At 40.1% G+C, this 13960-nt stretch overlaps 1 long non-coding RNA gene across 1 annotated transcript in view; it reads left to right on the forward strand.

Moving 5' to 3' along the window:
• LOC131491788 (uncharacterized) overlaps positions 1-13960 on the forward strand; it is a 138858-nt gene that overhangs the window by 16614 nt on the left and 108284 nt on the right. Inside the window, exon 2 of the long non-coding RNA XR_009251641.1 lies at positions 13871-13914. This is a non-coding gene — a long non-coding RNA (uncharacterized LOC131491788). The remainder of the gene's footprint in view (positions 1-13870; positions 13915-13960) is intronic.

Genomic DNA, 13960 nt, shown 5'->3' on the forward strand with positions numbered 1-13960 from the left:
ACACGGCATAAAATGTGCCATTTTAACCATTTGTAAGTGTAAAGCTCAGTGGTATTAAGTATATTCCAATTGTTGTGTAATCATCAGCTATTTTTTAAGCATTTAAAGACAGCAGGGGCATCCATGTCTATTCACAGTGGGCCACAAGATCATTAATTAAGGCAATGGCTTGGTGAATAGTTATTTGGACGTGATTCAAATGCTCATCTGCATTTTGGAACTTTATTTATATTTATTATCTTCTGTCAGGAATCATAGTTCCCAACTTCAGGAAATTAAACAAGAATATCTCACTATTATGTTGTTAATTACATTCAGCTTTAATTACAATTGCTAAGTGATCCCAGCCTACTAGTTTGACATCTGGGTGTAGCAGGCATACCACAGCAGTGGCAGACAGGTAAATGAACTCATGTGGGTTACCTAATTGGACAAATTAGTGGTGCTAAAGACCTCAGATGGTCCACTTTGGCCACTGCAGCATGCTGGATTTCTGTGAAGGATGGGTATCAGGATTCCTCTAAGTTTTCTCTGACCAGGATGAACATCCTTGTTTTTACTTGTACAACACAGAGTCCAAAGCTCTTTCCTGAGTGTACCACTTTCCAGCCTGTTGACTAACATTTCTTTCCAAGTGTGGTTTCTGGAACGGAACCTATCACTTCTATCCTGATCCTGCCTGTGCAGAGCGGAACACACCTGCCTAACTCTGGACAACAGGTCTCCATCCATGCCACCTCCTCCCTGTTGGTGGCTTCATGTTGCTGGCTTATGTTAAGCTTATAGTTAGTTCAAATTCCAAACCTTCTTCGTATATATTATTGTGATACTAGACCTCCCTACCTATGTCCTTGTGAGTTGGCCTTTTGGACTCAAGGATAAGACTTTATTTTATCAAGGGTGGAAAATATGTGCAATGCCCATGCATGTGGATCTTGTTTACATCCAAGGATCTTTTTTTTTTTTTTTTGACAGAGAGAGAGAAGGTGCATTCCACCCTGGCGGGGGAGAGGCAGAGGGAGGGGGAGAGAGAATCCTAAACAGGCTTTATGCTTAGCACAGAGCCCGATGTAGGGCTTAATCTCACCACCGTGAGTTCATGACCTGAGCCAAAATCAAGAATCAGATGTTTAACCAACTGAGACACCTGAAGATCTTTTTATTAGCACTTTTTCCCCTGAACCTGATAGGCCTCAGAATTCAATTTATTTTTTCATGATTCTCAAAGGGTTTATTGGGGTTTCCTGGGTTAGGAAAAGGAGAAGGACTCTTTTTGCCCCAGATAAGGTGAGTTCTTCCTCAGGCATCCTCTTTCTGGTCTCAGAATCCTTTGTGTTTAAACACACCATTGTGTCTAAACCAAATGCTTCAGTTAGTAATTACTAATCATCTCTCAGAGTTGGTACACAGGTATGAACCTAATAGTCCTTTCTTACTTTGTATGGATTCATATTATGTTGTATTTCATATTTAACCCATCATGGCAGATGATAAATCAGGGAACATTTAGGAATACAAGACTAAGGTGATGACCAGTGTAATAGAGCTTGATAGAATTAATATCAGAAAGGTGTAGAAGACTAGAACATTGATTGCAGCAAAACTATAATAGTATTTATTTATTTATTTATTTATTTATTTATTTATAAATTTCTATCCAAGTTAGCATATAGTACAATAATGATTTCAGGAGTAGAATCCAGTGATTCATCCCCTATGTATAACACCCAGTGCTCATCCCAGCAAGTGTCCTCTTTTTTTTAAATATATTTTTCTTTTTTTAAATTTTTTTTATAATTTACATCCAAATTAGTTAGCATATAGTGTAACAATGATTTCAGGAGTAGATTCCTCAGTGCCCCTTACCCATTTAGCCCATCCCCGCTCCACAACCCCTCCAATAATCCTCAGTTTGTTCTCCATATTTATGAGTCTCTTCTGTTTTGTTCCCCTTCCTGTTTTTATATTATTTTTGTTTCCCTTACCTGGTGTTCATCTGTTTTGTCTCTTAAAATCCTCATATAAGTGAAGTCATATGATTTTTGTCTTTCTCTGACTGACTAATTTCACTTAGCATAATACCCTCCAGTTCCATCCACGTAGTTGCAAATGGCAAGATTTCATTCTTTTTGATTGCCAAGTAATACTCCATTACACTTTGGAGAAGTGTCTTTTCATGTCTTTTGCCCATTTCTTCACTAGATTATTTGTTTTTTGGGTGTTGAGTTTGAGAAGTTCTTTGTAGATTCTGGATACTATCCCTTTATCTGATATGTCCTTTGCAAATATCTTCTCCCATTCTGTCGGTTGCTTTTAGTTTTGCTGAATGTTTCCTTTGCTGTACAGAAAATTTTTATATTGATGAGGTCCCAATAGTTCTTTTTTGCTTTCGTTTCCCTTGCCTCCGGAGATGTGTTGAGTAAGAAGTTGCTGCGGCCAAGATCAAAGAGGTTTTTGCCTGCTTTCTCCTCGAGGATTTTGATGACTTCCTGTTTACATTTAGGTTTTTCATCAATTTTGAGTTTATTTTTGTGAATGGTGTAAGAAAGTGGTCCAGGTTCATTCTCCTGCATGTCGCTGTCCAGTTTTCCCAGCACCACTTGCTGAAGATACTGTCTTTATTCCATTGGATATTCTTTCCTGCTTTGTCAAAGATTAGTTGGCCATGTGTTTGTGGGTCCATTTATGGGTTCTCTATTCTGTTCCATTGATCTGAGTGTCTGTTTTTGTGCCAGTACCATACTGTCTTGATGATTACAGCTTTGTAGTACAGCCTGAAGTTGGGATTGTGATGCCTCCTGCTTTGGTTTTCTTTTTCTTTTCTTTTTTTTTTTAACGTTTATTTATTTTTGAGACAGAGAGAGACAGAGCATGAACAGGGGAGGGTCAGAGAGAGGGAGACACAGAATCTGAAACAGGTTCCAGGCTCTGAGCTGTCAGCACAGAGCCCGACACGGGGCTCGAACTCACGGACTGTGAGATCATGACCTGAGCCGAAGTTGGACGCTTAACCGACCAAGCCACCCAGGCGCCCCTGGTTTTCTTTTTCAAGATTGTTTTGGCTATTCAGGGTCTTTTCTGGTTCCATACAGATCTTAGGATTATTTGTTCTAGCTCCATGGAGAATCCTGGTGTTACTTTGATAGGGATTGCATTGAATATGTAGATTGCTTTGGGTAGTATTGACATTTTAACAATATCTGTTCTTCGTATCCAGGAGCATGGAATCTTTTTCCATTTTTTTGTGTGTCTTCTTCAATTTCTTTCATAAGCTTTCTATAGTTTTCAGTGTCAGTAGATTTTTCACCTCTTTGGTTAGATTTATTCCTAGGTATTTAATGGTTTTTGGTGCAACTGTAAATGGGATCGATTCCTTGATTTCTCTTTCTGTCGCTTCATTGTTCATGTATAGGAATGCAACCAATTTCTGTGCATTGGTTTTATATCCTGCAACTTTTCTGAATTCATGAATCAGTTCTAGCAGTTTTTTGGTGGAATCTTTCGGGTTTTCCATATAGAGTATCATGTCATCTACAAAGAGTGTACGTTTGACCTCCTCCTGGCTGATTTGGATACCTTTTATTTCTTTGTGTTGTCTGATTGCAGAGGCTAAAACTTCCAATATGTTGAATAACAGTGGTGAGAGTGGACATCCCTGTTTTGTTCCTGACCTTAGGGGGAAAGCTCTCAGTTTTTCCCCATTGAGGATGATATTAGTGTTGGGTCATTCATATATGCCTTTTATGATCTCCAGGTATGCTCCTTCTATCCCTACTTTCTTGAAGGTTTTTATCAAGAAAGGATGCTGTATTTTTTCAAATGCTTTCTCTGCATCTATTGAGAGGATCATATGGTTCTTGTCCTTTCTTTTATTGATGTGATGAATCACATTAATTGTTTTGCAGATATTGAACTAGCCCTGCATCCCAGGTATAAATCCCACTTGGTCGTGGTGAATAATTTTTTAATGTATTGTTGGATCCGGTTGGCTAATATCTTGTTGAGGATTCTTGCATCCACGTTCATCAGGGAAATTGGTCTATAGTTCTGCTTTTTAGTGGGGTCTCTGTCTGGTTTTGGAATCAAGGTAATGCTGGCTTCATAGAAAGAGTTTGGAAGTTTTCCTTCCATTTCTACTTTTTGGAACAGTTTCAAGAGAATAGGTGTTAACTCTTCCTTAAATGTTTGGTAGGATTCCCCTGAAAGCCATCTGGCCCTGAACTCTTGTTTCTTGGGAAATTTTTGATTACTAATTCGATTTCCTTACTGGTTATGGGTCTGTTCAAATTTTCTATTTCTTCCTGTTTCAGTTTTGGTAGTGTAGGTTTCTAGGAATTTGTTCATTTCTTCCATATTGCCCATTTTGTTGGCGTATAATTGCTCATAATATTCTCTTATTATTGTTTTTATTTCTGCTGTGTTGGTTGTGATCTCTCCTCTTTCATTCTTGATTTTATTTATTTGGGTCCTTTCCTTTTTCGTTGTGATCAAACTGGCTAGTGGTTTATCAATTTTGTTAATTCTTTCAAAGAACCAGCTTCTAGTTTCATTGATCTGTTCTACTGTTTTTTTGGTTTTGGTGGCATTAATTTTTGCTCCAATCTTTATTATTTCCTGTCTTCTGCTGGTTTTGGTTTTTACTTGCTGTTCTTTTTCCAGCTCTTTAAGGCATAAGGTTAGGTTGTGTATCTGAGATCTTTCTTCCTTCTTTAGGAAGGCCTGGATTACTATATACTTTCCTTTTATGACCGCCTTTGCTGCGTCCCAGAGGTTTTGGGTTGTGGTGTTATCATTGTCATTAACTTCCATATACTTTTTAATTTCTTCTTTAACTGCTTGGTTAGCCCATTCATTCTTTAGTAGGATGTTCTTTAGTCTCCAAGTATTTGTTACCTTTCCAAATTTTTTCTTGTGGTTGATTTCGAGTTTCATGGTGTTGTGGTTTGAAAATATGCACGGTAAGGGGCGCCTGGGTGGCTCAGTCGGTTAAGCATCCGACTTCAGCTCAGGTCACGATCTCGCGGTCTGTGAGTTTGAGCCCCGCGTCGGGCTCTGGGCTGATGGCCCAGAGCCTGGAGCCTACTTCCGATTCTGTGTCTCCCTCTCTCTCTGCCCCTCCCCTGTTCATGCTCTGTCTCTCTCTGTCCCAAAAATAAAATAAACGTTAAAAAAAAAAAAAGAAAATATGCACGGTATGATCTCGATCTTTTTGTACTTGCTGAGGGCTGATTTGTGTCCCAGTATATGGTCTATTCTGGAGAACGTTCCATGTGTACTCGAGAAGAATGTATATTCTGCTGCTTTAGGATGAAACGTTCTGAATATATCTGTTAAGTCCATCTGGTCTAGTGTGTCATTCAAAGCCATTGTTTCCTTGTTGATGTTTTGATTAGATGATCTGTCTGTTACTGTGACTGGGTGTTGAAGTCTCCTACTATTATGGCACTACTATTGATGAGTTTCTTTATGTTTGTGATTAACTGATTTATATATTTGGGTGTTCCACATTTGGTGCATAAATGTTTACAATTGTTAGGTCTTCTTGGTGGACACACCCCTTGATTATGATATAATGTCCTTCTGCATCTCTTGATACAGTCTTTATTTTAAAGTCTAGATTGTCTGATATAAGTTTGGCTACTCTGGCTTTCTTTTGTTGACCATTAGCATGATAGATGGTTCTCCATCCCCTTACTTTCAATCTGAAGGTGTCTTTAGGTCTAAAGTGGGTCTCTTGTAAACAGCATATAGATGGATCTTGTTTTCTTATCCATTCTGTTACCCTATGTCTTTTAGTTGGAGCATTGAGTCCATTGACGTCTAGAGTGAGTACTGAAAGATGGGAATTTATTGCCATTATGATGCTTGTAGAGTTGGAGTTTCTGGTGGTGTTCTCTGGTCCTTTCTAAATTTTTTTAAATGTTTATTTATTTTTGAGAGAGACAGAGACAGAATGCAAGTGGGTTAGGGGCAGAAAGAGAGGGAGACACAGAAGCAGAAGCAGAAGTAGGTTCCAGGCTCTGAGCTGTCAGCACAGAGCCTGATGCAGGGCTCGAACTCACAAGCCGTGAGATCATGACCCGAGTCGAAGTCAGACGCCCAGCCGACTGAGCCACCAGGCGCCCGTCTCTAGTCCTTTCTAATCTTTGTTCCTTTTGGTATATATATGTGTGTGTGTGTGTGTATATATATATATATATATATACATTTTTTTTTCATCTTTTCTCCCCTCAGAGAGTCCCCCTTAAAATTTCTTGCAGGGCTGGTTTAGTGGTCACAAACTAACTCCTTTAATTTTTGTTTGTCGGGAAACTTTTGATCTCTCCTTCTATTTTGAATGACAGCCTTTCTGGATGAAGAATTATTGGGTGCATATTTTTCTGATTTAGCACATTGAATATATCCTGCCACTCCTTTCTGGCCTGCCAAGTTTCTGTGGATAAGGCTGTTGCAAACCTGACCTGTCTTCCCTTGTAGGTTAGGGACTTTTTTCCCCTTGATGCTTTCATGATCCTCTCCTTGCCTGAGAATTTGTGAATTTGACTATCATGTACCTTGATGGTCGGTTTTGTTGAACCTAATGGGGGTCCTCTGTGCTTCCTGGATTTTGATGTCTGCATCTTTCCCCAGGTTAGGAAAGTTTTCCGCTATGATATGCTAACATAACCCTTTTACTCCTATTTCTCTCTGTTCCTTTTCTGGGACCCCTATGATTCTGATGTTGTTCCTTTTTAATGAGTCACTGATTTCTCTAATTCTTAAATTGTGCTCTTTTGCCTTAATCTTTCTCTTTTTTTCTGCTTCATTATTCTCCATAAGTTTGTCCTCTATATCGCTGATTCTCTGTTCTGCCTCATCCATCCTTGCTACCACGGAATCCATCCGTGATTGCAGCTCAGTTATAACATATTTTATTTCATCCTGACTAGTTTTACTTCTTTTATCTTCACAGAAAGGGATTCTAGCCTATCTTTGACTCCAACTAATATTCTTATTATCGTGATTCTAAATTCTGGTTCAGACATCTTGCTTGTATCTGTGTTGGTTAAATCCCTGGCTGTCATTTATTTGTGGTCTTTCTTTTGGGGTTAATTCCTTCATTTCATCATTTTGAAGGGAGAAAATAAATTAATAATGTAGAAAAATTAAAATTAAAAAAATATTAAAATTTAAAAAATATTAAAATTAAAAAATTAAAAACACACACATAAAAAATCGAATAAATGATGCTAGATCCTAGGTGTGTTTTGGTCTGGGTAAACAAAAATTAAAGGAAAACATTTTTAATAAAAATTGAAAATAAAAATGAATTTTTTTCTCTTTCTGTATTCAAGAAAAAGAAAGGAGTGAAAAAGAGAAAAAAAAATGGAATAGATGGACCTGCTGATAGATTGAAATACGACTGAAATTACCTTGTTTTCCCCTAGAAGTCAGACTATGAAGTGCTTTATAGTCCATAAACTAAGCAGGTGGTGAGACTTGTGTTCTTCAAGAGTGAGGTTGGCCCAGTTGGGCGGGGCTTAGTGTAATGGCCCCATTCTCCACTAGATGGCGCTGCTAGCCTACTGGGGTGGATTGTTGTGGCGCTCATAGGTGTGTATGCTCATGCGCGGGAGCAGTGAACATGGCGTCACCCAGGTACCCAGTTTCTAGTATTTGAACACTGCTCTTCCCGATCAGCAGTCGTGCACCCATACTCTGTCTTCAGCTTTCGTCCAGTTCCCACTTTTTCACTGTCCGTGACCAAGCTCCAGGCAGCACCTCTCTCCTGAGTTTTGTCTCAGATGCGGCTGTTTTCCGCGGCTCCTTACTTCTGAAGGACTGCAACTTTGACCCATTCCGCCCCTCTGCGGGAGGGTCTCACCGATCAATGGCCAAATGTCGGCTGCACCCAGGAACGCTTGCTGGACCCTGCTGCTGCTGATGCCCTGAGCCTGTGGACACGTGCCAGCCCGCCCGAGAAAGTTTACGAGATAGTGTAGCAGCAGCGTTTCAGTGATTATTTGAAAATCACAACACACATCTGGCACCAGGCTTCACCCTTAATGACCTTGTTCCAGCACTAGCAAATGCGGCCGTTCTCTGGGGTCTGCTGGGCCTCAACAGTCTCTACCAAATGTTCTTCCAGCAGTGGAACCGCTTTTCTGTGTGTGGCCCAAGAACCTCCCAGACCCCACTGTGCTCCTGGGGATTCGCCCTTCCCACCAGAGCACCACCAGGTATTGAGCTGCGGAGTTGCAGACTCTGTGCTCCCCCTGTTTACGGTCTTAATGGAATTTAAACTCTCTCCTTTCTCCTTTCTCCCTTTTTAGTTTAGTCCCTGCGGCTGTTTCCAATTTTCCACTTTCTCTCCAGCTGCTTTTGGGGAGGGGTGCTTTTCCTGTATTCTCTCAACCATCTCTGTCCTCTCTCCACCCGCAAAAGCGGCTCCCTGCCTGCTGCGGCTTCTCGCTTCCCAAGTTCACCTCTCTGTGCCACGTACCTGCTGAATTCTTTGGCTTAGGTTGTGCAGATTGTTGTGTTAATCCTCACATCAGTTTTCTAGGTGTGCAGGATGGTTTAGTGTTGGGCTGACTGTATTTCATGGATGCGAGACACACAAAAAACTTCCATGCTGTTCTGCCATCTTGGCTCCCCCCAAGTGTCCTCTTTAATGTCGCCCATTAAGCCCATCCCTTCACCCCAAAACCCCTCCAGCACCCCTCAGTTCTCTGTATTTAAGAGTCTCTTCTATATTTATTTATTTATTTATTTATTTATTTATTTATTTATTTATTTAATGTTTATTTAGTCTTAGAGAGAGAGACAGAGTATGAGTGGGGGAGGGACAGAGAGAGAGGGAGACACAGAATCTGAAGCAGGCTGCAGGCTCTGAGCTGTCAGCAAAGAGCTTGATGCGGGGCTCGAACTCATAGATCATGAGATCATGACCTGGGCTGGAGTTGGTCACTCAACCAACTGAGCCACCCAGGCGCCCCAAGAGTCTCTTCTCTTTTGTCCCCCTCCATATTATTTTTGCTTCCCTTCCCTTATGTTCATCTGTTTTGTATCTTAAATTTCACATATGAGTGGAGTCATATGATATTTGTCTTTCTGTGACTAATTTCACTTAGCGTAATACACTCTAGTTCCATCTACATTGTTGCAAATGGGAAGATTTCATTCTTTTTAGTGCCGAGTAATACTCCATTGTGTATATATACCACATCTTCTTTATCAATTCATCCATTGATGGACATTTGGGCTCTTTCTAGACTTTAGCTATTGTTGATAGTGCTGCTATAAACATGGGGGTGCATGTGCCCCTTCAAAACAGCACACCTACATACTTTGGATAAATGCCTAGTAGTGCAATTGCTGGGTCATAGGATAGTTCTATTTTTAGTTTTTTGAGGAACCTCCATACTGTTTTCCAGAGTGGCTGTACCGTGGCTGTACCAGTTTGCATTCCCACCAGCTAGTTCAAAAGGATTCTTCTTTCTCCATATCTTCACCAACATCTGTTGTTGCCTGAGTTGTTAATTTTAGGCACTCTGATCAGTGTGAGGTGGTATCTGAGTGTGGTTTTGATTTGTATTTCCCTGATGATGAGTGATGTTGAGCATTTTTTCATGTGTCTGTTGGCCATCTGGATGTGTTCTTTGGAAAAGTGTCTTTTCATGTCTTCTGCCCATTTCTTCACTGCATTATTTGTTTTTTGGAATAGCTTTTATTATTTAAAAAGCCTTCATTATTTTTAACACATCTAAGGACTTATTTTATTTATTTAGTTTTTGAGAGTGAACGAGCGGGGAAGAGGGGCAGAGGGAGAGAGAAAAAAAGAATCTTAATCATACTCCATGCTCAGTGCAGAGCCTGACATGGGGCTTGATCCCACAACCCTGGGATCACAAGCTGAGCTGAAATCAAGAGTCAGAAGGTCAACAGACTGAGCCACCTAGGTGTCTTTAAGGTCTTATCTTGTCAACAGGTTATGCCAGAAACTTAGTCAATTTGCAAAAGTCATGATTGCATTTCCCCTCAGTAATTTAGCTTCTTTTTAATCCCTGCCACTCCTCCCTACTCTGTATAGTTGACTTTAGATTCAGGAGAAGTTAGGGGAATAGGCACACTGCTTTTTCCCCTTTTCTCACTCCCAAGACTAATGGGAAAATATGTTTGTCTTTGTTTCCCTCTTCAAATAAAGAAAAGTAGGCATCACATGGGGAGACACTGGGTTGGGATGACATTGGCAGTTTTGCAGAACAGTCCTGACAGTGAAACTCATCTTTTCCGTACAAAGTAGCCTGCACATCTGGCATTCACATACTGATCAAGTCCTAATTTTTCACCTTTGCAAGGGGCTCTGTGGCTTGCCAGTTCAACAAACCAAAGCATCACTGACTTCTTATATGTATATAAAAAGCAAATTGTGAATTATAAAGCAGTGCAAAAATGACCTTCTTTTAGTACACCATCGTTGTTTTAGTACACTGTTGTTCTTTAAAAATATCTCATCTTGCAGTCAGGAGGGGTTTCCTATGTGCCCTTGACTTGGGGCCATTCTTATGTTGATAGAGGATATTTTCAGAACCTGGTTTCTGAGAACTCTCAATTGTTAGATGTTCAGGTTGCTATTCACCTGTTCTTCTCTTTCTGATTCTGACTAATGGGGAACACACATAAGGAATGAGAGTCAGAGGGACAAGTACCACTTGTTTCATAGGTAGACAAGCTCCTGATACCCACAGTAAACTTTGGCAAAATCTGGATTGGAGAACCTGACTCTGGTGTGAAGTTGAAGTGCATGGTCTACCACTCAGCCCAAATCTCAGTCATTAGATTCACATGCTCAGCCACATGACAGAGTGAGTCAGCGAGCAAAGGCCTGCAGAGAAGATATAAAGTCACTTATCTAAGCATCTGCATAGCGGGATCACAAGCCCGCCACATTCACCCCGTCAAGGGGTTGAACAAGAAGAGTGGCAGACTTGACCCACCTACGAAGGACTGCCCAGAGGTGCTTGCCATATGGAGCAGAAATGGAACAGTGGTCTTTGATACAGTAATGCTGCCCACCAGTAATTGCAGCACACACTGTGTAACCCATCAGATAGTCCACTCAGTCAGTGGAAAGTGAATCAGGGGTGGCAAAGACTAGAACGTTCCATTCAATCCTCCTAAAAGAGGGGAAAGGGGATGGAAGTCCCTTCAGCTACCAGCTGATACAACAAGCCTAAATATTCCTCTCCTCAACAGTATCAGTTTTGAAAAGTAATGTTCTCGTGCTATCCCTTAGAAGATGTTTCATTTGTGATCTAATCCAAGGATTAATGATTGGGGAAACAACCTTTAAGCTGAAAAGATGGTGAAATTTTGATTGGAGAAAAATGTTATGTTTGGAAAACTCCCCACGGAACATCTGTATGTCAATCCCTGGTTTATGCAAAGCAGCACGTGTGCCTCTGTGCTGATGGTGCAAATGTAGTAATTAACCACACAGAAATGCCAGCCACAACTGGGATTTGGGGAGAACCTTCTTCCTCTCCAGGAGTGGGGGGTTGGGGACTCCAACTTAAAGAGAAACAAATGTATGAGAGACAGGTGTGGGAAGACTGAAAAGTCTGTGACTACCTGGCTTGAGAAAATTGCCTTTGTTTCCAAAGCAACGTTTTTGGGAAAAACAAAACTTTCCTCAATTTGAGAATTTTCTCTTTGTTTTTGTATTTTCTATTGGAATACACTATGGCAATGTTAAAAAAACCATGAATGAATTTTGGAAATTGCAGAATCAGGCTTAGCATCTGGTCTCTTATCTATGGGGGACCTTGGCCAATTTACTTAATTTCTCTGAGCCTCAGTTTCCTCCTTTAGAATGGAGATAATCATACCTAATAGTCAGGGTTGTTGTGCAGATTAGAGATATTAAAGGTACAGTACCTGGCCCAGAATGAATTGTGATGATGATGGTATATATTTTTTCTAAATACTTAATTTTGCATCACAACAGGTGGATTTGCAAGCTTTATTTATATACAACACTAAATCCAGGAGGATATTTGTTCTTTTATGTGCTCAGAAATACTAGATCAGATTTTAAAGTGGGAATTAGGAGACCATGTTCCAGATAAATCCTTTCTGGTTTGTGTTATTGATTTTCCCAGAGAATTAGATCATCCAAACGTTTGCAGATTCATTGAAGTCTGCATTAAAGCGCCAGATATGGTTATTGTGACAAAATACTGCCCAAAGGGAAGCTTGGTGGATGTTCTGCTCAACAACGACATTCCTGTCAACTGGAGTTTCCAGTAAGAGCCAGGCATTTGAGTGGTAGGAAACATAAACTAGTGAAATTCTACAACAAACCCTATTTCCATCATTGTTCCCAAGGATCTACTGCCATCTGAATGCATTATCTTGAAGGAGGATTTATGTTATGTCTTGAGGCATGGATGGGAATGGGTGGGTCATTATATCTAGACAGGGAGGGGTAGGAAGGATTTTGAACTAGGCGCATCCAATGGTGCTAGAAAAGATGTAGCTGGAGATGCTAGTGGAAAATCCTGTTTCGTATCTAAAGAGTACATCTACAAGCAAGAGCAAGGAGTCTTTCCAAGTAGTAGGCACATTCTAGGTCTAATTAATTTACCTAACAACTACTGTGCTGGACACTTAAGGCTACAAAAATAAATAAGAAATATTCCCTGCCTTCAAGAACATCTTGTTTTGGTGGGAAAGACAAATAAGCTGAGTTATAGAACAGTTGATAGAAGTCTTAAGAGTGTCATGTGCATGGGAGTAGCATCTAGTCCAGATTGGGTATGGGGAATGGGCCATGTGGAGATGAGCTGAGAAAGAGTACAAGTTTGCTAGGAAAAAGGGCCAACAGAGGTAATTGCAAAGAGAGGGAATAGTGTGTGTGTAAAATCTAAGAGAAGATGGTCCCATCTAGGATTGTTAATAGGTTAGTATGGCCAGAGCTCTGAGATGAGGGCAGAGGTGAGTGGTAGGAGTGGTGAGAAATGAGACAAGAACGATAAGTAGGTAGTCCTGAAATGGGCCAAAGTAAATAAGATAATTTAGTATATGAAAAAAAAATGGAGTTTCAAATAAGTGAAGAAAGGAGAGATTGTTGGAATAAAGGATTCAGGATGACTGTCTAACCATTTGGCAAAAATAATATTAGACCCCCAGTGCACACCTTTAACCAAAATTAATTTGGGGTTAGCTTTAATTTTCAGTATGAAAACTGAAACTTTAAAAGTACTAGAAGAAGGGGCGCCTGGATGGCTCAGTTGGTTAAGCGTCTGACTTTGGCCCAGGTCATGATCTCAGGTCATGATCTCTGCTGTCAGCACAGAGACTGCTTTGGATCCCCTATCCCCCTCTCTCTGCCCCTCCATGGCTTGTACTCTCCTTCTCTCTTTCTCTCAAAAAAAGAAAAAAAGTACTAGAAGGAAGCACTTTTATGTGATTATATAATACCATAGTGAAAATTAACAGGCATATGAGTAATTGGGAAAAGTATTTCTAATATATCTCTTACTAAGTATAACCAACAAAAGGTTGATATCCATAGACTCGTGGATATCAGCAATGTAAATAGCATAACACATAACTTCTTGTCTGTTAATTATAGATAAGTCTATGAACATTTACATTTATTTTAAAACATGATATGTACATGTGAATCAGATTTATTTGGAAGAAATATTCATCATTTTCTGGATAATTATGACCTCATAGCATTCACAAATATGGGTATAGCTGAGCTTATCTGAAATATTATCCCCACTGTCCCTGAAAACAGTGGCTCTGCAATCTGTGTGGATTTTTAATTTGCTCTAGATGAGGGATTTCACATCAAAATGATCTGTGTGTCTTTTTGCAGGTATGCCATAATTTTGATTGCCTCATGAAGTGACCCAAGCTTGGGTAAGATCTACTGAAGATTCTATTTTCAAGTGAACAATCAGGGAAT

This window comes from Neofelis nebulosa, chromosome 12 (assembly GCF_028018385.1).
Source record: "Neofelis nebulosa isolate mNeoNeb1 chromosome 12, mNeoNeb1.pri, whole genome shotgun sequence".
Taxonomy (NCBI): Eukaryota; Metazoa; Chordata; class Mammalia; order Carnivora; family Felidae; genus Neofelis; species Neofelis nebulosa.